The sequence below is a fragment of the Benincasa hispida genome, chromosome 4 (genome assembly GCF_009727055.1).
Source record: "Benincasa hispida cultivar B227 chromosome 4, ASM972705v1, whole genome shotgun sequence".
Classification (NCBI taxonomy): Eukaryota; Viridiplantae; Streptophyta; class Magnoliopsida; order Cucurbitales; family Cucurbitaceae; genus Benincasa; species Benincasa hispida.
The window spans coordinates 19339969-19361383 of NC_052352.1; the positions used below are offsets into that span (position 1 = coordinate 19339969).

General features: G+C 33.9%; 1 long non-coding RNA gene across 4 annotated transcripts; it reads right to left on the minus strand.

Annotated features, from left to right (window-relative positions):
* Nucleotides 1–11745: 11745 nt before the first annotated feature.
* Nucleotides 11746–15473, minus strand: LOC120075745. Of its 4 annotated transcripts, none has more exons than XR_005481420.1 (7): nt 15056–15465; nt 14908–14940; nt 14740–14793; nt 12817–14005; nt 12610–12736; nt 12300–12504; nt 11746–12085 (listed from the first exon to the last, which is right to left on the minus strand). It is a non-coding gene; the product is annotated as an uncharacterized LOC120075745 (long non-coding RNA). The 4 variants fall into 4 exon arrangements; XR_005481418.1 differs by having other exon boundaries at nt 12817–12890; nt 15056–15457; XR_005481419.1 differs by having other exon boundaries at nt 12300–12351; nt 12817–14793; nt 15056–15473.
* Between the last annotated feature and the right edge of the window lie 5942 nt (nt 15474–21415).

The following is a 21415-nucleotide window of genomic DNA, read 5'->3' on the forward strand; positions in this document are numbered from 1 at the left end:
ATTCATAAGGATGGTATTGAGATTTGTACAGCTAAACTGGAAAATAACTTGTATGTGCTAAGACTGTTAGCCTTAAGTTCCTTCCATAACATAGACATGTTTAAATCTGCCGTAACTCAATCCAAACGTCAACGAATTTCTCCAAAATAAAATGCCCAACTTCGGCACCTTCGATTAGGGCACATCAATGTTAAAAGGATTAAGAGATTGGTGAAAAATGGCCTCTTCAGTGAGTTAGAAGAAAATTCTTTACTGGTGTGCAAATCTTGCCTTGAAGGTAAGATGACCAAAAGACCTTTTACTGGAAAAGATTATCGAGTCAAAGAGCCTCTTGAGTTAGTACATTTTGACCTCTATGGTTCTATGAATGTGCGAGCCCGAGGAGACTATGATTATTTTATCAGTTTTACTGATGATTACTCTAGGTATGAGTATGTTTATCTGATGCAATGGAAGTCTGAATCCTTTGAAAAGTTCAAAGAGTTCAAGGCTAAAGTTGAAAATGCATTGGATAAATGGATTAAAACACTTTGATCAGATCGAGGTAGAGAGTTTTTGGATTGGGGTTCTAGGACTATTTGATAGAACATGGAATCATTTCCCAAATCTCAGCGTTGAGTACACCTTAGCAGAATGGTGTAGCGGAGAGGAGAAACAGAACCTTTTTGGACATGGTTCGTTCGATGATGAGTTACGCTTCCTTATTGAACTCGTTTTGGGGTTTCGCAGTGGAAACTGTTGTATACATACTCAATTGTGTTCCTTCTAAGAGTGTTGCGAGAACACCTCTGGAGTTGTGGAATGGGCATAAAGCTAGTTTACGTCACTTTCGCATTTGAGGTTGCCCTACACATGTGCTTGAGGCTAATCCTAAGAAGTTGGAACCACGGTCGAGGTTATGCCTCTTTGTAGGCTACCCCAAATGTACACGAGGGGGTTATTTTTATGATCCGTCGGAAAATAGGGTATTTGTTTTCATGAATGCTACTTTCCTGGAGAAGGATCATATTAGAGAGCACAGTCCTCATAATAAAGTCGTGTTAATGAGCTTTCCAACAAAACTACTGAAACTTCAACAAAAGTTGTTGAAGGGCTTGCTTCATTAGCAAGAGTTGTTGATGATAGTTCATCTAGTAGGTTGGTTCCACCTCAAGAGTTGAGGGAACCTCGATGCAGTGGGAGGGTTGCGAACCCACCCGTTCACTATTTGGGTTTCATGGAAATCCTAGTTATGGTAGCAGATGGCAACGTTGAGGATCTGTTGTCTTATGAGAAGGCAATGGAGGATATAAACAAGGATGAATGGGTCAATGGATCTCAAGATGGAGTCGATGTACTTCAACTCAGTATGAGATCTTGTAGATCAACTTAATGGGGTACAACCTATTGGTTGTAAATGAATCTACAAGATGAAATGGGGTGCTGATGAGAAGATGCAAAACTTCAAGGTTCGACTTGTGGCAAAGGATTATACCTAGGTAGAGAGAGTCAACTATGAGGAGACTTTCTCGCCTGTTTCCATGTTAAATTCGATCCGCATTCTCCTGTCCATTGCCGCTTATTATAATTATGAGATCTGGCAAATAGACGTCAAGACTGCTTTTCTGAATGACAATCTTGAGGAGACAATTTACATGGTGCAGCCCGAGGGATTCATTGCCCAAGGTCAAGAGCAAAAAGTTTACAAAATAAATCGGTCCATTTATGGGTTGAAACAAGCATCTCGATCTTGGAACATTCGGATTGATATTGCGATCAAATTGTATGGCTTTGACCAAAACGTTGATGAACCTTGTGTTTACAAGAAGATCGTCAATGGTTCAGTAGTTTTCTTAGTATTATATGTAGACGATTTCCTACTCATTGGGAATGATGTAGGTCTACTGGCTGCAGTTAAGAACTTGCTAGCGACCCAATTTCAAATGAAAAATTTGGGAGAGGCTTAGTTTGTTCTGGGTATACAGATCTTTCAGGATTGTAAGAACAAATTGCTAGCACTGTCTCAGGCATCGTACAGTGACAAGATGTTGCTTAAGTACTCGATGCAGGACTCCAAAAGGGGCCTATTACCGGCCAGGCATGGAGTCCTTTTGTCTAAGGACATGTGTCCTAAGACGCCTCAAGAGGTTAAGAAGATGAGACGGGTCCCATATGCATCTTCCGTTGGCCGTTTGATGTATGCGATGCTCTATACTAGGCTAGACATCTGCTACACTGTGAAAATAGTCAGTACGTGTCAGTCTAACCCATGCCAAGGTCATTGGACCGCAGTTAAGAACATCCTCAAATATCTTCGTTGAACGAAGGACTACATGTTTGTGTATAGATCTAGGAATTTGATCCTTACTGGATACACGAATTCTGACTTTCAGATTAATAGGGACTCTTGGAAGTCCACTTCAGGGTTATTTTTTACTCTTAACAGAGGAGTTGTAGTGTGGCGAAGCACTAAGCAGGGGTGCATCGCCGACTCCACTATGAAGGCCTAGTATGTAGCGGCATGCGATAAGAAGGCCGTCTGGCTCAGAAAGTTCCTGACAGAGCTAGAAATTTTCTAGATATGTCTAGGCCCATCACTCTATATTGTGACAATAGTGGTGTTGTGGCGAACTCCAAGGAGCCCAAGAGTCATAGGCGCGACAAACACATAGAGCGGAAGTATCACCCGATTCGCGAGATAGTGCATCGAGGGGACATGATCGTCATGAAGATTGCTTCGAAGCACAACGTTGTTGACTCATTTACGAAGAGTCTTATGGCTACAGTGTTTGAGGGTCACCTTTAGAGCATGGGTCTACGGGACAGCCCGCATCTGGACTAGGGCAAGTGGGAGATTTTAATGTACTGGGCCTTAGTGCCCTAGTTTATTGTTTTGTACTAGTTTTTGTACACCCCACTCGTTTTAGGATAAGTGAGAGATTGTTAGAGATGATGCCTTAAAGTCTCGTGTCCTGTAGTTTGTAAACACAACTTGTATGAATGCTTGTGATGTATAATATATTATTTTTTTCACTACTTGACTTTGCACATTGGATGTTTTATTTGCTTTACCACAAACCAATACTAAAATCCCTGGTTGTCATTATGTAACTTAAGCATGTATGTGGTGACATACAAGTGGATCATGTCTTAAGTGATAACCAAAATGGTATGTAGTATATGGATATAAGAGGGAAACTTTATCCTGGTAACGCTACGGATGCGGCCCGCTTTGTGGAATAGTTACAAGTGTTGTAACTTGCCACAGATGGTCTGGTCCTGATCATTCGTGTGGGGACATGCGAACGGGGGCGTCTTATACAAAGATTTTGTATAAGACCTGACCACGAAGTGTTAACGTCTCGTTATATGACGTCTTTCATGACAGAGACTTCACTTCACTAGGATGACCATAGGTAACATGACCTCAGTCTTGAGTGAGTTGGGAATTCCTGCCATCGTTTTCTCTGTAACCGTGCGCTAGTGGGAAGTTCAATTTAGTTATCATAACTAAAGAATAAAATGAAACTTGTTTTCATTTTGCAAAGATATCGAAAAAACACGGTTAATTACTCACGGTGTGTTTGCTGCCCATCGCTTAGTGAATTGAAAGCCTATACGATGCTTGTGTTTACTAAACGATCGCTTATACACACACGCTTCCTTTTAGACGATCGCTTACCTTTTCCTAAACGATCACTTAGCACCGAGCTTTAATTAAACAATCGCTTACCTTTTCCTACATGATTGTATACCTCACCTAAATGATCAAGCACCCTGTCTATTCGATAGACATTTCCTTCTCCCACTTCCTTGATCGTTGTATACGATCTTTTTTCCTCCTCACCTCTACCAAATCCGAACAGAGCCCACTCTTTGGATTCTCACTTCGAGAATACTAAGGGTTCCAAGTGGTAGTGTCATTCCCATATTCTTCGTCTGTTCATGTGTTGTCCATTTGTGGTAGACGATCGGGTGTTGCTGAATGAAAGCTTACTGTTCTAGTGAGAGCGCGAGGATTCTGTTCACTTGGAGAGAACGAGTTTGCCGAGAAAAAAGTCTTCAACTGGTAAGTTTCCTTGTTCTCGTGTTTATTTATCTCTAAGCATGCCAGTAATTTAGTAGTTTGATGTATATCTGTATGTGTGAATGTAAATGTGGTAATTTTGTCACAATGCTTTTGGAAAGATCCACTTCAGCTCAGAGGTACTCTTGTATAAGAGTTCCTTCAACAACAACCTACACTATTAATAGAAGTCCATGCACTACTCTTGAAGAAATATGGAGTGATAAGAAGCCTGACCCTTCTAATCTAAAGGTATTTGGTTGTGTGGCCTTTGTACATACCAAACAAGGAAAGTTAGATCCAAGGGATTTAAAATGCATGTTCCTAGGTTATCCTGAAGGCACAAAAGGGTTCAAATTATAGGGCTTTAAATTCAGAAGGAGTATTGTCAGTAGGGATGTCATTTTCAGAGAAAATTAGTTTTATTTAACTCAAAACAAAGAACCAACACACGATGAGAAGAAATGAGAGGTTTCAAGTTCTAAGTCTAAGGTAGAGCTTTCTAACAAGGAGAAAGACAAAGTTGATCAAGGACATGGAGAAGATGAAACACAAAAAATTCCTGAAACTAATTCTACCAATGAGTTAGAAACACAACAAGCTGAACCTACTGGTGGGGATCTTTCAAATTATACCCTATCCAAAGATAGACAGAGGAGAGAAATCAGACTTCTTTCAAGGTACTCTCAAAATAATTTTGGCTCTTATGTTTTAAATACCATTAATAATTCAGAATCTTGTGAACCTAAATAATACGAGGAAGCTGTTAATAGTAATGAGGATTCTTTTTGGAAAAAGAAACAAAAGAAAAATTTTATTCTTTATATAAAAATCATATGTGGGACCTTGTTTCATTACCTCATAAACAGAAATTAATCTCATGTAAATCAGTATTAAAAAATAAACTAGAAAAGGCAACTGAAGGAGGAGTAAAATTTAAAGCAAGATTGGTAGCAAAGAGTTTAACACAAAGAGAAGGGATAGATTATACATAAATGTTCTCACCTGTGGCAACACCAATTTGATTGCTTCTAGCTATAGTTGCTTATAAAAGCTTAGAACTTGAGCATATGGATGTAGAAAAAACTTTTCTACATGGAAAATTAGAGGAAGAAATTTATATGAAGCAACGTGAAGGGAGTGAGAATACTAAGAATGGGAACTTGGTTCTATGGACTTAAATAATCTCCTAGGTGCTGGTATATGAGGTTTGGTGAATTCATCATTGGAATCAACTTCAAGAGAAGTAAATTTGATCATTGTGTTTATTTAAAAGAAGTCTCTAATATGAAAACATCTATCTCTTGTTATACGTGGATGATATATTACTAGCTGGAAAAGATATCAGGGAGTTGAATAAGGTAAAAAAGCTACTTTCTAAAGAATTTGAAATGAAAGATCTAGGGTCAACTAGTAAGATCCTAAGGATGGAAACCAGAAGAAATAGAACTTTGGGAGAACTATATATTTGCCAAAGTGATTATGTAAAGAAAATCTTAAAGAGGTTTAATATGTCTAAAGCTAAAATAGTAAGTACCCCTTTAGCTCAACATTTTAAAATTTCAGCATTGGACTCTCCCAAAGACAGTGAAGAGACTAAAAGAATGGAGAAAGTTACCCTACTCAAATGTCATAGAAAGTCTTATGTACTTAATGGTATGTGTTGAATATGGAAAGCATCCTCTTACCTTGTTCATATGATTTTATTCCGTATAATTTGGATTTATTTTTATTCTTACCATATGTATAATTTTTTTTCTGTTATAAGTTTTTCCATAATTAGCTATCATAGTTGGATATATAAGGGATGATCCTCTTGTAAAAAGATCATAATAAATATAGAAAAAGTTCTGTATTACAACAGTATGTACAAGACCTAATCTTGCACATTGCTCTAGCCTAATAAGTAGATATATGAGTAATCCTTGAAAGAATCATTGGGAAGCTACTAAATGAGTCTTCAGGTATTTAAATGGCTCAATAAATCAAGGACTACTCTATAAACATTCTAAATCTACAGAGTTAGAGCTACTTGGATATGTAGACTCTAATTATGCTGGAGATTTAGATAAAAGAAGGTCTTTAACAGGCTATATTTTTATGTTCGGGGGGAATATAATCTCTTGGACGTAAAATCTTCAAACAGTGGTAGCACTCTCAGCGGCAGAGGCATAATTCATTGTTATGACAAAGGTAGTAAAATAAGCAATTTGGCTAAAAGGGATCGTAAAAAAATTTGGCTTCTTCCAACAAACAGTCAATATATTGTGAGATAATCAAAGTACAATACATCTGTCCAAGAACCAACAATTTCATGAGAGGTCAAAACATATAGACGTAAAACTACATTTCATTAGAGATATAATCGAAGAAGGGACAGTCAACATAGTGAAGGTAAAATTAGAAGATAACGCAGCAGACATGTTAAGTAAAGTTGTTACACGAACTAAACTTAAACATTGTCTAAAATTGTTCAAGGTTACTGATTTACCAATCGGGTAGTCACAGAATCCAGAAAAACAGGCAAGTTTATATTCAAGGTGGAGATTGTTAAAAACAAGGTGAATTTTGACTTACCTCAGTAAAATTGAAGCCAAATATATTTTTGTGGTCCATGCTCCAACATGCTCAGCTTGTTATGCACATGACAGAAACGAATTCAGTTAGAAAAAGATTCTTTTGACAATTTCTTTTAACCTTCTTTTTGATGTAATAAAAGAGAGAAGAAAGTGTGAAATTTTCTCTGAGTTATTTGTATTTTTTCCTTTCTTCGAAAGTTTTTAGAGAAGAAAACAAAGAGAGCTGAAGAGTAAGGAAAATTGCATATACCTTCTTGTATTTTCGATTACTCTTCTTCCCTTTTGATTAACCCTTGAATGAAGATGGCTTGTAGCTGTTTCTTGGAGTGGATGTAGGCACTGCTAGCTAAACCACTATAAATTCTGGTGTCTTCTTCTTCCCTCTCTTCTTCTACATTATTTTCTAGTAATGCATGATAATTCTTCTTCCCTTGATTAAATGTTTAGCTTGAGTTTCTATCTGGTTTGTAAAATAAGAAACAGAGTGAGAGGGAGAGAGTTGGTATTTGAATCTGAAAAGAAATCAGAAAACTTGCTTCACTTCCTTTTGTTCATTTAAATCTTTCAATTGACAATTCAATCTTATTATCTTTGAGACACGTGGGTTACATGCTGAGAAAGTTTTGTTAAATATATTTATCTTTTAACACTCTTTATCATACTTTGGAGACTAATGTTGGTCATTTGTGGAAGCCTCTCCCTAAAAAATGCAAATTCTTTGTTTGATCTCTTATACACAATTACATCAACACTATGGATAAATGTCAATCGAGATTTTCGTCTTTGTGTCTCAATTGAGATTTTCGTCTATGTATCTCAATCCAAATTGGTATGTTTTATGCAAGACTAATAGGAAAAATGCAAAACACCTTTTCATCACTTGCTCATATTCCTAGAAAATTTGGGATTCTCTCTTTAGATATTTAAATGGAGACTTTCAGGTCTCTAGCTCCATCAATGAATTATAATTACACATGAGGCAGCTTAAACAGAACAACAAGAAGAATATTCTACTTTATAATCTTCTTGGCGCTTCCTTGTGATGCTTGTGGTTGGATCATAATGATAGAACATTTCATAATGGTGGAAAGATCTCATCTCATCTTTGGGAGGGTAATATTTATTAGGCAGCTCTTTGGTGCACCGAATCTTCTTTATCTTGTAACTATAGCATTGCTTATATTTCTTTTAATTGGAAGGCTTTTCTCTAACCTCTCTTCTCGCTTCTATTTGAAGACTTTTCTCTAGTCTCTCTTCTCTTTATTTTTTTGTATGATCTTTAAGCTTTTGAGCTCTTTTCCAACTTTTTTCTTGTATCTTTTACCTTGATCAATGCATATTTTAGTTCTGTGGCATGATGAGGGTGCTAGGGATGTATCAACCTAGCTAGATATCCTGATACACCTACTGATCCCATATGCCTCGTGTACATTTTAAAAAAAAAAAAAACTCCAAAATTTTAAAGGACTTTTATTCCAAGTGTATTTTAAAATATTTATGAAAGTTTAGGAATAATGTTGCTTTTGAAGTATAAAGGTCTTTTTGAAATAAATGATGAACCATTGTACCACTAAGCTAATGAGGAACGACAATAAATTATGTCAAAATTCAAGGACATTTCTTATCAACCACGATTTCAATTTAGGACTATTAAAGTTAACATGTGTCCCAATTAAAAGTGAGACAAAAAATGAAAAAAACTCTATTGTTGTCAGTTCGAGCAGAGCTCGAGGAGTCATTTTTCATTTTGTAGTGAACTTGGAGACAATTCACCAACAATCAAAAGACTCTCAACTTCAAGACCATATTGTTCACATGATATTTCGACAAAGGAAATTTAATTTGTGGAAGTGAATTTGATTTTATTGATTTGTAGTAGTGTTACAGTCTTTGATGTATAATCTTCTGATGCTTTCTCTCGCATGTTGTCTTTGACTTAAAGGCTGTCGAGCTTGTTCTCAAATCAAGAGAGATTGATCTTAATTTGTAAATGGCAAATAGACGATCTATTCTCCAGATAAGAGATGCTTGGTTTGTTGAAGATGATCACTTTGAAGAAGAGATGATCTATTCATTGACAAAGAGATGCTCAGTTTGTTGAAGATGATCATTTTGTTGAAGAAGAGACGATCTATTCATTGGAGAAGAGATACTCAGTTTGTTGAAGACGATCACTTTGTTGAAGAAGAGATTATATATTTGTTAGAGAAGAGATGCTCAATTTATTGAAGACGATCACTTTGTTGAAATTTTCTTATATTTGAATCTTTTGAATTTTAAATATTGAAATTTCCTGAATTCTCTAATTTCTAAACGAATCAAATGGTAGATTCCTCTATTTATAGAGTTTTTGGGAGGTCTCGTATGGGCTTGTGCCTGGTTGACATTGGGCCCAACTTTTGGGCTTGGATTTAATTTAATCTATTTTCAATGGATACTTAACTAAATTTGACCAAATATATTTTAATGAACCTTAGGCTGTCCTAGCTTCGAGCCCAGTCACCACATGGCATAATTTGATTGGACGAGCTGACATGGCCCTTTGGATCAATGCTTAGACAAGTGGCCTAATTTGATTTGCCAATTTTCATGTCTTTCACTTTAATTTGAGGACACATGTAAATTTGCAATTAGTCTTAAATTCATTAATCATTACTTTATATTAATGATGTGACAATTTGTGATTGACCGTAATTTCTTAATCAACAAATGTCCCCTTCCGAAATTTATGTAGTTATATGTGTGTGAGTTTCGAAAAGAAATTATACTGACATTAATTTTAGTTGAAATTAAAACCTTTTGACATTTTTTTATTGTCGAAGAATTACAATAGTGAGCCAACATTCGTATCATAAATTTGGCCAAAGTTCTAATTTTTGCATTTGACTAGAATTTTCTTTCTAAATGGCATATGGATTTGGGGCAAGACCCTTTTTTCTATTGTAGAAGAGATTTAATTAGGACTCCTCCAATTGATATGCAAATTTGGAAGTGATTCCGTTAATATCACTTCTGAGTACATTTTAAAATTTATTCTGAAACATACATTAAATCATTTAAAACCATTTTATAAAAATTATATTAAAAAGTTTAAAATTAAATAGTAAATTAGCTCTATTGACGTTGTTATCTTACCTATGCATGCCACAATGAAATTTTAGAAATAAAATCAGAGGTGACTTTGCAATTCTTGGATTCAAAGTGACCTTTTAACACTACTCATCTGCCTCCATAATAGGTGTAGAGGAGGTAGAAGAGTTGACCTTGAAAGACGACGTAGAATTCAAATTGGACAAGGTTTCATTTTCGAACTTAGAACTCTCTGTTCTCTCCCTAATTTGACCATCACTCTGACTCGAACATCGGTTAGTCAAGTGTTAGTTCAGGGTCGTGCAATATGGAGTCGTAACTATTGCATAATCTAGTTTCGTAGTGTTTGTATAAGTACTCTCGTTCGTAAACATGCATCACAAATTTTGAATTTCGTGCTTCAAAAACTCTCGATCGATTTGGTTGATATTATCTATCTTCTCATCATTCTCAGATTCCTTTAGAGATTCGAATCCTACATCTAAAGCTTCACACCAAATTTTGATGACATAATATACACACCCTTAATAAGGGTAATGCACTTTACGAAGTGGTTTTCTTTTTTACCTCAATTTTTTGCTTCTTCCCTATTTTTGGAGAAGTAGAGGGAAAAGATAAAAGGAATACGGTTAGAAAACACACCGATTTCTAATTAAAAGGTCTTCTTAAATTTGGACGAATAACCACTACTACAAATTTGAGCTTGATTGACGTATTTTTTATTTTATTGACACTTGTGACAAGAAATCATCAATAAAACCTTAATTTATAGCTTAAAAATAACTAATAATTTTAAAATACATATATTGATGGTTATAAAACGTCAATAAAATGACCTATGTTGACACACAATTAAGTATATTTTCGTCAAAAAATGAATTCTTGATTTTCCGATTAGTTGGCGGACAATAATCGTCAATAAAAAGATTTTATGATGGGCATTGACTATCAGTCAAGATTAAATTTGTAGTAGTGAACCCTTCATACATGGATACTAGCTATAAATTTATGGGAAGAATAACCTTGAAGCTACAAATTTGGCTCTCACAAGAACAACAATTGGGAAGTTGGTCCCTTCTGTCATTAATAATTATTTCACTTCCAAGCCTTTGCCATTTGAATGAAAGCTATCATTCAATCAAACACATCTTTTAAGGACATCCATTATGTACATAAAAGTGAAACAGGGCATAATGCTTCCACGAAGAACTTGAAGATTTAATCTGAATTCAGATATGTGAACACTATAATAAAATTGGACTTTAATGGCAATTTTAAATTGATATTATAGGATATAATATCGATTTAAAATCGACATCGAAAATTGTGTTATAAAAAATCTTCAATATTGGTTTTAAATCGACACTATAGATCACCAAATTTTCAATGGCAATTATCTTCAATATCAGTTTTCCACCGATATTGAATACTATCTTCAATGTCGATTTTTGACTGACATTGAACATCATCTTCAATGTCGATTTTCACCTACTTTTTGCTAGTAATGGTCCGATATTAAATGTCTTTCATCGTTTTGATATTGAAATATATATATATATATATTTTTCTCACACACGTTCAAATCAATAAAATTTCTCTTTCACCTCACATATACATGCACAAAATAAAATCTTAATTGCTTGCACAAATCCTCAATAAGTCATAAAAGAGAAATAAGATAATAATTTAGGGCAATTGCAATTAATAATATTTTTAGGAATAATAACCAAGTGTATAACATCATTTTAAAAAAATTGCAAATATAGACAAATTTATCAGCAATAGATTTCTATCGTTAATAGACTCCCAAGTCTATCAACGATAGACTTCTAACGTTGATAGACTCTTACCAATGATATAGTCTATCATAGACTCTTACCAATAATATGGTCTATCACTGATAGACTATTTAAATTTGTCCATATTTACATTTTTTTTTACATTATGTTATATCTGTTAATACTTTGGATCTAATGTCTATATTTGCAACTGTCCCAATAATTTAACTTCAAAACTAGAATAAAATAGATGTTTCATCCAAATCAATTCCATATTATTTAGACAACAAAACCCTAAGTATCAACCACGAAGTATGTATCTATATATATATATATATATTCTACATTGAAGACAAACGTATGAAAGACTTGGAACCATATACTGAGACAACCAACAAGTATTAAGTTCCTAGAATTAGAACAAGTCATATCCTCCCTCAGCAAATGCGTTAGGCTCATTTATGATTGCCCAATATAATACTTTATCTGAAGCATAATTCTGCAAAGGTTGTAAAGCTCACTCGGATCCACCACCATGGAAGGAAAACGCGTTTATTAGAGCTATATTCATCAACCTCTCTTTAGATTTTCACCTGAGCAAATTCAACGAAACATGTTATTTCAACGAAAAAGGTACACCAAAACAGAAAACAAGCACATTTAGCAAAACTTAAATGAATTATTTTATTTTATTTTCCCTTCCTTAGTTCACTAAGAAGTAAAACACTACCCATGAATTTACCCATAAAACAGAAAATAGAAAATAGAAAAGGGTGATGGGGATGGAGAATCAGGAAGTATTTTTACCTAAAAGAATCATCCACATTTGGCTGGATATTTCCTTATTAAAAGCTTGGTCCTGCAACCGTGAGAAAACATGCCAAAAGAAAAAAAAAAAAAAAAATAGGAACTTGTAAGGAGAAGATCCAACCGTATCACTCATTTTAATGAGCTTCACAGAAGTGATAAATTCAATAGTACTCATGTTAATTTTGGTTGGAATATTAAGTACCTGCAAGGAGAAGAATTCAAAAACTCAGATGAATCTACCTAGAAAGAGGCAGGTTTTTAACTAGAATTTAGTCACCTAGAAAACAGCTAAACATTTTATACCTACCGGTCTGTTACCATGTCTGGCACAACTCCAAAACGTGGAAACTTAGTTGTTCAAGAAAAATACATTACATTTTAAAGATAATTTTCCGACTTAAACGACTATCATAGTTCAAGTTATTGAAAGCATCCTGTCAACAAAAATGTACATAGGTTAGTTAAGGGCTCTCCAATATAATTTTCTTCCAAAAAACATAAATAGGGTATGTACCTTGATTGAATTTGTGAACATGAATTCAGTAGAAAAAACATGTCAAGTTTTCCACCCTTTGAATTAAGATATTGCTGGAAAAGAAATGGAAATCTGGGAAATTGAGCACTCACACGACAAGATTGAGGACTGACAATATTATTTTATTTGAGAAGTATAGAGAAAAGGCAACAGTATTCATGAGAACCCTTATATAACCTGCATTTTAGTTCAGAAATCATTTTAAAAAATCAAGTATGTGTCACAGATTCAGTAGTTAAGTAGACTTCTTCAACAATTTATTAGCAATGAAGTAGCTCTAGTTGAAGTCCACAAAAATGTTAGAAGAAAGTATAAGAAAGCGAACCTTCATGTGCAATGTGAGAACCTATAGCATTTGGTTGAAAGTTTAAAGACAAAAATCACGTAGTTAAGATATATATTAAGAACATTAACGTCATGTTGCCAAGGCCCAAGAGTACAACCTCCTTAAACATCCAGAGAACATTTAATTCAAGAACATTGATAATTTAAATTAGAATTCTTAAGCAACTAAAACATTTAACTCCTGGACATACATTCACTGATAATTCAATCAAGTTCAACATCAGTCACCATTTTTCAATCAAGTTCAAGAAAAATCAATGCTTTGATAAGTAATTCTTCTCCTGCGAGTCCATATTCTACTGGTTAGTCATCAAAATATGGCCATCCAAGAAACAAATGAGACAAAAAAGAGCAAGAGAGAGAAAGAGAACTAATAGATACTACTTATTAAACATCAGCGATGGAACATCCATGCTAATTAATAAGTCTCTCTATCATGCTACAAAAAAAGTTATAAGTGAGAAGTTACCATACTACAAATTTAATGAGAAAAAGGTTTGTCAATGTAAACATTATGTTAATTATATATATCATAGTGCTAAAAGTAATGAGTGGCTATTAGCTGCCAGACGATTGTGCAAGCTGAGGTTGCAATAAAAATTTTACTTAATCTGCATAGTTGTCAATTCATTGAGTAGAATCCATAAGAAGAGGTTCACAATAAAAGGTACCATAAATTTTCAAAATGAGCAATATTTAGTCCAAATGCACAGGAAAGAGGATATGTACCCAAAAGCATTTCGAATAATTAGGCACCCATTGCATAAAAATTCAGGAGAAATTGTGCAGCCTCTTTCTCATGCTTATAGGCACAACCTAATAACTAAGAGAAAGGACAATGGTAACTGTATTCATTTTGAAAAAAATACATGAACATAAACAAAAAATTACAAAAATATAAACAAATAAAAACAAACAACTAAACTTATGAAACTAAATAATCTCAACAAGGTAATAAAAATAAAAAATGAATGCAAATACTCTATGCCTAAAGTTTAAAACAAAAAGAAAAAAAGTAGTATCAACAAACACCTTACAATAATTTATGGGGTGTTTAGTTTAACTTTTCAAGTGTTTAATTTTTTAAATTAAGTTATTTTAGAAGAAATCAAGGTGTTTGGTAATCTCTCAAAATAGTTTTTAGAACACCTTCAATGTGTGTTTTAAACAGGCCCTTATTCAAATAATAATAAAAAAAATTTAGCAAATGCAAATACAATGTGCAGGAAGACAAATGACAAGAGATAAGAACGTTGGTTTTTCTATGAATTAGTTTTTGAAATGATGATTTATCAAGCAAGGACCAATTGTCTAATGTACTTAGATAGTGACATCCTACATAGGCTTTGAAGGGGAGGGGAAAATTGGCTTGTATAAAAAGACTAAAATGGTTTGTTCCATTTTCAGCCACACACAACCTTCCCTCGCATACCACCACAACTCGTTCTTATTTTGATTTTCTCAAAATGAAGCAGTGTAAACATAAACCATAATTAGTTTTACCCAAAGAGTATAATTTCAAATCACAGTTTACTTAAGTGTCCTTAAACCACTTACCCAAATGTGCATTTGATCCAGAAATCACCCAAGATTCCACTCAAAGGCTTCCTCCTAAACAACAAGTCAACATTAGAGAATTAACCCAAATATTCCAGCAATAAATAAGCATCCCAATAGAATTTAAAACCTTAAGAAGTTACTAAAATCCACCAAAACGGACTTTACCTCCACTGAACAATAGCTTCGACACCTTCCAAACTTCGAATCCAACCCCAAAAAACGAAATTAAACCAATTATTAGGCCAAAACTTCAATGGTTGAACAAGACCTTCAAGAAAATTCACAAAACATACCAAAATAAACCAATCCTTACCTAACTCCAAGCTTCCGGTGAAACCCATAGGAACGATGGAGGTTCATCAACGGCAGCGCACGACGACAGAACTCGCATGCTAGAAACCCAGACAGACGCATGAATGGAAAAAGGCTGACAGTTGGGCGAATGTGCGACTGGTATGCATACACAGATCTAACGGTCCGATAGTGATCTGCAGACGACGCCAATGGCTGGATCTTCTTAATCAATGGTGTGGACGTTGGCAGCTAAACGATGGCGGAGGCGATGGACGCTATCGATTGAGGTTCCTGTAGATGGCTAAGAAATAAAGAGAGAGGGTTTGTGTGAGAGGAAACTCAGAGAGAGATAGAGAGATTGGGCATTACACATTTACGGGGTGTTCCGGGTGAGGAGTGAAATAGTGAGGAGTAGGGAGTTATGAAGTGTAGAGGTTTTGAAGTGGGACTCTTAGTGTAAGGAGTGGATAAGATATAAAATTGATATTTTTTTAGTAGTGAGACCTACCTACTCCTTGAGCCAAACAAGGAGTGGAGTTCAATACTCCTACTTTTTAACCCTAACTTCTCAATTCCATGGCCAAACACATTTTTAGTTTAGGTCTTTTATTTTCCTTTTTCTTTTTAGTAGAGGATTGAATGGAAATGAAAACGAGGGGAAGGAGGGAACAAATTTTAGTGTTTTAAACTTTTTTTTTTATTTCATTTTATTTTGAAAAAAGGGAAGGCTTTAACAAGGTTTATCTACAATGTCGGTTTTAAACCGACATTGTAGCTTTATTATAATATACCTATAATGTCAGTTTAAAACTGACATTAAAGATCCATTTTTCGTGCAACCGACATCGTACATCCGTGTTTATGTTTTCCAACCGATATCTGAAGTCAAATTTCTTGTAGTGGAAGTTATATTCCCTCGTAGAACTATAGGTTTAATTAATTACTTGAAATTCTGAAAAATCCCGGAGAAAATTTGACAAATTTTCATGTGAATTACAAATTATTGAAGACTAGATTATAACAAATACCTTTGATCTTTGCCATTTGTTTAAAAAATATCTTCAGTTGCAATATTACTCTTGAATTTTCATAAATATTTTAAGAAAAAAAATTTTTTGGTCCCTAGCTAGATTTTGGCTCTATTTTCTAGTTGGTCTAGAGACCAAAATTACATTTTTTCCAACATTTTAAAAACTATCTTTTTGGAGTAGAAATCCTTTAGAATTTCAAATAGATATCGGAATTTAAAACTGTCTAGCAATAAACTAAACGGTGTGATGATGCAATTTTTTGTTCTAGGTCTTTGCTATGTCATTTCATATCTCAATTTCTCCAAAATTTTAAAGGATTTCTATTCCAAAAGTATTTCTAAAACGTTCATGAAAGTTTAGGAATAATGTTACAACTTTTGAAAGTATAAGTGTATTTTTGAAATAAATGACCAACCATTCTACCAATAAGCTAATTTGGAACAACAATAAATTATGTCAAAATTCAAGGATATTTCTTATCAACCATCATTTCAATTTAGGACTAATTAAAGTTAACATCTGTCTAAATTAAAATTGAAGGAAAAAAAAAACTCTACCGCAGTTGGGTTGAGCAAAGCTCGGGGAGTTCTTCATTTTGGAGTGAACTTAGATACAATTCACCAACTATCGAATGACTCTTAACTTCAAGAACATACCTTCTATTTATGGAGTGAAACACATTTTTAAAAGAAGAAAGACGAATAAGAAGATTGAGTTATTAAATCACCAATTGACCCAAAAACTTAAGTTAGGCGAAAGCAAATTTAATAGCATATGATCTAACGCTCATCTCATTTGTGGGCTCAACATATGAAGAAGACCTAAAAAGTAAAGATCAATAGTAATTAGAGGGAAAATAAAATTATAAAAGTTTGAACATATGACCTCTCTGACAACATGCTCTGACATCATTCATCTTAAATCACCGATTGACCTAAAAATTTTAGAAATCTAAACAATTCTAGATAGATTTAGAACAAAATTTACAAGTGGTTGAATATAGGGAGGGCTTTATACCCATAGTCACACCGCCTTGAAGAGTCTATGAAAATGAAGTAGGACGATCAGCAAAGGTTTTCTATAGTTCAATGGACGACTAAGTATATTGACTTTTAAAATGAAGATTAGTAAATTATATAATAAATTATGCTTGAGCAAGATGAAATATTGTGTACCCATAGTCACACCGCCTAAGACACAACGTGGCATTCATCTCCTTCTCTCTATAAACTCCCCATGAATAAGACTCAGGTAATTCAAAATTTTCAGCTATATTTTCCTTAAATATTATGTTTAAAATGAGCACATATTTATAATAAGGTGGATACAATAAGATATACAAATAATCCTAAATTTTAAGAAAAAATACAATAAAAGATACAAAAGATTTTAATAGAAAATCTAAACAAATCTTAGGAAATCTAATACACCCCCTCAAACTCAAGGTGGGGAAGTGTCATGAGTTTGGCCAAAAAGTTCTGAAAGGAGCATGGAGAAAGAGGTTTAGTGAATAAGTCAGCAATCTGGTCATAAGAGGAGACAAAATGAATAGTAACATCTTTGCGAAGAATATTTTCACGAATAAAATGATAGTCAATTTCAATTTGGTGTGAGCATGAAAAATAGGATTGCTAACAAGAGAGATAGTAGACACATTGTCACACCATAATACAGGAGGATCAAAGAGAAAAACCTGAAGATCACACCACACCATAGCTATCAGAGCTAATAAACGTCAGATGCGGTATTGGCAAGAGAACGATACTCAGCTTCAATAGGTGAGTGAGAAACAATGGGTTGTTTTTTAGTAGACCAAGAAACATGAGAAGAGCCAAGGATAACAACATATTCTAAGGTGGAGGTGACGATCAGTGGAATCACCAACCCAATCAGTATCACAAAACTGCAGAGAAAGCTTGGTAGGCTTGGATAGAATACCAAGTCTTGACATACCACAAAGATACTGAAGGATGCATTTGGCAGCAGAGTAATGAACAATAGTGGGCCGCTACATGAACTGATTAACATGGTTAACAACAAAGACAATGTCCTAACGAGTGAATGCGAGATACTATAGTGATCCAACAAGCTTCCAATAGAGAGTGACATCAGAAAAAAGTAGAGCAGGAGCATGAAGATCAACAGAGGTGGACATAGATGTGAGATGAGATTTGGTTGCAGACATGTTAGAGGAATAGAGTAGGTTAACAAGATATTTAACTTGATTAACAAAAATACCACTAATAACAGTCTGAACTTCAAGACCCAAAAAATAACTGAGCTTGCCAAGATCTAAAATATGAAATTCTATGGTGAACATAAGCTTTAATCGATGAACATAATCCGAATCAGAGCCAGTAATTACAATTTCATCAACATATAGAAGAAGACATGTCAAAGAGGAATCGATAGACTGAACAAATAATGAATTATCAAAAGTAGACATGACGAACTCCAAGGTGAGTAAATAGGAAGCAAAACGATCATACAATGCTCGAGGTGCCTGTTTGAGCCCATAAAGACTCTTTTGAAGAAAACAAACATGATAGGGACAAGATTTGTTGATAAAACAAACAGGTTGAGACATGTAAACAATTCTTATAATCGACTATGCAAAAAGACATTTTTGACATCCATCTAATACAAAGGTCAAAAGTAGGTGGCAACAAGTATAAAAATTATCCGATTGGTAGGTTCCTTAACCATAGGGCTAAAAGCCTAGAGAAATAAAAACTTTCAATTTGATGATACCCTTTGGCTATAAGACGAGCCTTGTAACGAGCAAAAAAACCATCAACATTAAATTTTGTGTAGAAGATGAAGGAATTGAATTCCTCGTGGAAGCATGTGAACGGTGCACAATTTGAATTCAATTTATGTACAGTAAATAAATTGAGAAGAATGCAAACATGTTTTGAATAACAGGATAAACATACAAGAAGCCTAAGTATGCTTTCTACAGAGGAATTAAAGAAGAAGAAACTTACTCTTGATGAACAAAAATAACAAACCATATAATATGCATTATAATCATATTATAGTGTAGCTATCTCTTATATCCTATAATTTTAATACGAATTATATTTATATTAAATTTTATGCTATAGTTTTTATACAAATCTTATTTATATAAATAATATTTGAATCTCATTCAAATATTTTTTCTCACATATTATATAGTTTAATTATGAATCATATTTATAATTAACTATATATTATAATATATCAATATACATTCTGTCTCTTATACACATCTAGATGTGTATAAGAGACAGATCTTATAATGTATTAATATACATTATAAATTATATTAAATATATTAATATAATTAATTACTTAAATTCCCATAGATAATTTGAACAATTCAAATTATTCCAAAAAAATTATTCCGTGTATTTATCCTTAGTAAGCTAACAAGGGGACCTTATAGACCTACAGATTAGAAGCTCTAATGATACGAGATTAATCAACTAAACTATTTAATTGGATTAATCAACATTCATTAATTGTCGATCACTCCATTAAAAATCGATAACTGTACTCTTTGCATTGTAGATATATTTATGTGTTCATTGAATATAACCAATAAAAAATAAATTGACCCTTCATAAATTGCTCGTAAATACTGTTGGGTAAAAAACCTTGTTAACAACACTCAAGAGTTGGCTAAAATCCCCAGCTAGCAGATGTTCCGTAAGCCGTTAACTTAAGTACCTTAAGCCTTAGACATGATTTAGCTAGTTATACAAGATAATGACCTATTTTAAAAAAAATGTTATGAGTTAACCCTAGTTGAGCATGCATCTTATCTTTGTTATAAAGTTTAAATGTCTAATTCATTTTATAAAACTTTATAAAGTTGTAGACATGTTTTTCCATCCATAACATGCATCGTTATATTAAATGCATGAAACCCTAACACATGCATACTATATATTATAACTAATTATAACATACTTTTAATGCATGCTCCATACTTCCTATGGTGGGAACTTAAATTTACATGGCATACTATATGCACATACAAGATTTATTTAATTATAACATACATTCCTCAATGCATAAATAATTAAACACATTGATGGCATCTTAAGCAAGTAAACAAGCTAATTATTACAAGAATAATTGATAAATAACCTTGAATTGCCCGGACCGACCTGAACCAGCTCAAAAACACCCGAATCGGACCTCCAATGCTTGAAATATGGCTAGACCGAACCAAAAACTTATGAACCGTACCTTCAGCAGTCGAATCGGCCAAATCGAGCCGTGAACCGCCCGAGCCAGCTTCATCCGAACCGGACGAACTTTGTGCGTGTATTTCTAGGCTGCTTAATGAACAGTGTTGCAATGTTTGTGAGCCAGCAGCCTCCACTACTTCATTTTCAGCTTTTGCATGTTTAATTTCTCCTCCAATTACATCCTAATTTCCACTCTATTGACTCTAATAAATTTACAAACCCTTAATCACACATTAAGGCCCATAAACAAGGAGCGAATTATAATTATTACAATATAAATGAGGAGAAATCTAATGCTAAAACTGAAAAATATCCATATCAGCACCCATTTCATACAACTTATGAAAAACACCCACCAAGCTAAAATTAGCATAAATTGAGTGCTTAAATCATGCTCTGGTAGCAATTGATAGAGTTGTCATTCAACATAAGGAAGTAATTCGGATCAAAATCACTCTAACTACATCAATTTTAGTGATTAAGCAAGCATGTCCATTTTTCTAGAAAATAGGGTTTAGAAAGACAACCTTTGAAGATTCCTCTAATTGCTCCAATCCTCTGCTTGTTTCTTCTTGTGAGCTTGATGTAGACTACCATAAGGACTTCTCTACTATCCTCTTTGTTTAAGTTGATGTCCTAAATCTCGTAGGGTCTTATAGTTTGTAATTGTATTATACAAACATTTTATTTATGTAATAAAATATATGATGTTGTATTTCAAAATCAGTTGCATTAACCAAAAACCAATAAACTAACATCCAAGGTAATCTTATAGCTTAAACATGTATGTAGAGACATATGTGTGGATCATGTTTAAGTGATAACCTAAATGGTCTGTAATAGATGGATAAGGTTGGATACCTTATCCTTGTGATACTATGAGTATGGTCTGCTTTGTAGAGATGTTACAATTATTGTAAAGTGCGCTACAAATGATCTGATCCTGATAACTCATATGGAGATATTCTATATAAATGAGTTTGTATAAGACCGGACCACGAAATGTTTAGTCTAATTATATAACGCAATTCATAATAGAGACTTACATTTCACCAGGATGACCATAGATAACTTGACCTTAATCCTATGTGAGTTGTGAATTTCTGC